We start from the raw sequence: 4,031 nt of genomic DNA on the forward strand, positions 1-4,031 counted from the left end.
GTCCATGACGGCTCTAATCAGTCGGATCATTTCTTGAGTGGAAGAAGAGGGATCCAGGGTCGAGGAGGTAGACGGAATAGACACTTCCGTCGGTGTAGGAGTAGGAGCGGGGATGGAAGGAGGAGCGACCTCTTGCTCCGACTCGGCGTATTCCACCTTGTCTTCGTCATCTTCGGCTCCTTGAGCCATAAGCGTCTTCTCCGTGTCTTCCGAGACATCCGACATCTGTTCGTCATCTTCGGAATCCAGGCGGCACTCGTGCATGGACTGAGCCATGACAACATCAGGTTCCACTGTAATTTGGACAGTGGGAATCACGTCTTTGGGTACCACTGAATCAGGGGAGGCCTTAGGGAACAGGAGTGACCTCAATTCTTCGGTGGCCAGGTAAGGTCCGGTGGCATTTTTCTGGAAGCCACGCACCCACTTGCGTAGCTTTTCACGAGAAATGTCTCTGACCTCCGCTGAGGGAGGGTTATGGAAGGCGTCAACTAGGTGAGCCTGGCAGACCGTACAGTTCAGTGGATTCCAGAACTTCAGATCCCCTTTCTTGTCGGCACAAGGGGCGTGAGTCCTGCAAGCCGTATGCCCGTAAAACTGCGGGCGTTTCACAGCGCAGAAGGCGAAGTCACACTTCATCTGCTCCTCCTGTGGAAGAAAGAGAAAATGAGTATGGGGGAGTCATAAGAATGGCTCTTAAACTAAGTTAATATTAATTATTAATTTTAACTTAATGAAGGGTGTGATGCATAGAGATTGAAATAGTAAAGGAGAACATACTCCATGCATCTCGCCCGGCTGGTTACCGTAAGCTTTGTCCTTGGATAATCCGAGAGACCGAAGGCACCGGATAGTATTCCTTAGAGTTCCATAGGGCAATGGAATTCCGTGGAAAAACCAAGGGTAAGATTGGGACCGAGATCATTCGGTCCCAAGCTAGGGGCTAGAGGGCCTCCTTTTAAGGTAACTGCTTCCGGCAACCAGCCGCGCTAAGATGCACGCAGCATGCTGGAATTTAGAAGAATGCAAAGAGACAGCATGATCACTAACAGAACAGTACCAAGGTATTGATCTTAAGAGTGGAAACAGCCCATCTGTTTGCAGTATAGGGCTATCAGTATCATATGATAGCTAGAAGAAGGGGGTGCAAGTATTCTTGACGCCTCCGGGGGTTTCCGGCAAGCCGCCGGCATGCCGGAGGTCGCTCCGGCAGAGTTTCTGGCATTAAGACAGACCATATTTAAGTCAAGGGTATACCAGGGTGGCGGCCGCCGGCACAACGGTGGCACGCCGGCAGGGGAGCGGCGGCTCCGGCAGTCGGAGGATGCCGGCTTGGTGACTGGGACAAGGATGGTTATAGCGGAACCGGGTTGCCGGCAGTAGATGCCGGCACTCCGGCGGCCGACCGGCGAGCGGACGACAAGCTAGGAGGGAGGAGAGCCACCGGTAGGAGCCGGCGGCAGTCGGCAGTCCCCCGGCACACAGGGGGCTGGCGGCATAAGGGTAGGGAGAGTCACCAAGGTAGGAGGCGGGTATCGCCGACAGTGGAGGCGGCAAGGGACCGGCACCCGGATAGTGAGAGAGACAGGGGGGGAGGGATGCAAGAAGTTCAGTCATGGACTCCGGACATCCCCCCCCTGAGAGGGTGTACCCATGATAGAGGCAGGCTCTATCATCCAGGAGCAGGGGTCACTGAGGACCGGGAGCTAGGTAGCCCAAGGGAGGGCTAGGGGACACCCAAAGAGGGGAGACCCCCATATGCAGAACACATCTAGAGACTAACCCCATAGGACACTATGAAGGGTATATGTACCAGAGCGAACTGCACATGGAAGCTCGGGTAGCCCTACTACTCCACCCTAAGGAGGATTTGTAGGACAGGGGACAGATGGGTATAGACTAACCTAAGCATAGGCTAGGCTATACAAGAGATAGGTGGGGAGGGGAGTAGAGAGAGAAGTCTTCCAAGGAAGGGTTTCTGTACCAGAGCGGCCACTAGGGAAAGGGAGGACACTCCCTAACCTAAGATAAGGCAGACCGGCTGAAACGGTGCATGGGTACAGTTTCAGCAGGGAACAGAGAAACCTTCCTAACCTAACCTAGAGCAGGGCTAATAGTCCTGAACTAGGAAAGGTAGAAGACATATCGCTATCGCAGGATAGTCATAGACTAATCCTAGCCATAGAGGTAGGGCTAGCCTAACCTCACTCTCGGACGCAACCCTAAGGGGGGTTCATTCCCATAGGGAGGACTGAGAGGCGATAAATACTCCATTAGACACTTGATCCCTCTACTCAGAAAGGGAATCAAGGCTAATTAGAGGGAATGCCAAGGCAGGGGATGAAGGAAGCATATAGGGGTCCTACAAGTAGGTTAGGTTAGAAAGAGACACTAACTAACCTATCCCCTATATGGTCCCTGAAGGCGAAAAAACATTTGCATCACGCTCGAAAGTATTGTAAAATAATGCCACTATTTTCATAACTTAGCCTAGGAAACTAATAAAATCATGCATGAACACTTATGTATAGGCGCTCTGGCCTGGGGGCTATAGTAGCCGACTGGTATGAGGTCAATCGATGACCGAAAAAAGCGTCGAAACACGATATAAAAGTTCCTAGCTATGAAGACTAAATAAACTAATGCGATCGATTAGTAAATAAGGCCGGAAGCGTTGTTGTGGCTAACTAAATAATGCATGCAAAACAACAACGACGCCATAAAATGGCGGGTCCGGTAGGGGCACAGCTCTGCCACAAAACAGCAATTATTTCGGAAAGTAATATTTACTTTACGGTCAGAGCTTAATTAAACAATACTGGAACCTTGTACTCAACTTTCCAGAAGATGGTGAGGCTGAAGGTAGCGACATAACGTAGATGCAAATCGATAAATGAAGCACAGGGAAAATCCGTCTAAGTAGGGCAAGCTACTAAACAAAGGATTAAGACGGGCGTGACGTCATTTGAGCAATGGCGCCCGTTTGTTTACGTCTCGAGTATCAGTAGTAGCCACGAATGAGATTAGCTATGGAACGGCTCCCAGCTATTCTCAACCCTTACACACCGAAGCATTAACTCTGTTCGGGGTGTAGATAGCTATGTGGCGCGTTCAGACATGCGTCCCCTGTTGATATACGATGTCTTAAAGGGAAACCTTTGGGATACTCGCTCCAGAAGTTAGAATTCTGTGATAACCTGTGGTTAAATTCTCTGGGAATATCTTAGTAGTTTTATACCCAAGGAAGCTACCAAAAAGGAACCTTCCATCAGGACGCCATGGCTTGAGCCCAAAAAAGGGATTTTCACCAGTAGCATCCCTGTACCCTCCTATTTCTACCCAAAGATCTATTGTGTTTGAGGTTTCTGTCCACTTTACATGATGTAGATTTTTTCATTGGAAATCAATGCGTGTGATGAGTCCAGCATCATTTTCAAACATTTTTGCCAGGTCAATTATGCTATTTTTTCTCGGCTGCAAACATTCACTAGCACTAAAAGATGATATAGACTTAAGTACATTAATATTATCTGGCAAACGTTGACGAATTTGTTGTATGAAATTTACCAGAAACTTAATACACCTTCCACGAATAAAACTGTCCTTTTCTGGTGGAAACTTACACTCTGCCATTTCATTCTCAAATGCATACCCAAGGTATGGTTTTGGATCTAGAAATTCTTCATTGTTGGTACTTAGAGTATTTTTTTCCCAGGAATGAGAAATTTTGAAGTCATTGAGTCATGCAAATGCACAAGATCATTCATTAACTTTGTTGGGTCACTGATCTCGGCTTCAAATTTCTTATTCACCGTCTGAATTTCACCCAGTACAGTATTGGTTTAAAAAACAAAAGGTATGCAAAATTGTAGTTGTTTATTTTTTTAGTATAGGTTTTCATATCATCGTATTGGGCAGTGTTAGTGTACCAATGTAAATTCAGTATATTTTTGTTCCTACAAACCATTAATAAATATAATATTTTTTGAAGATCTAAACCATAATATAAGCTTCACCCCAAATTTATAGGG

The sequence above is a fragment of the Palaemon carinicauda genome, chromosome 13, assembly GCF_036898095.1.
Source record: "Palaemon carinicauda isolate YSFRI2023 chromosome 13, ASM3689809v2, whole genome shotgun sequence".
In the NCBI taxonomy this organism is placed as follows: Eukaryota; Metazoa; Arthropoda; class Malacostraca; order Decapoda; family Palaemonidae; genus Palaemon; species Palaemon carinicauda.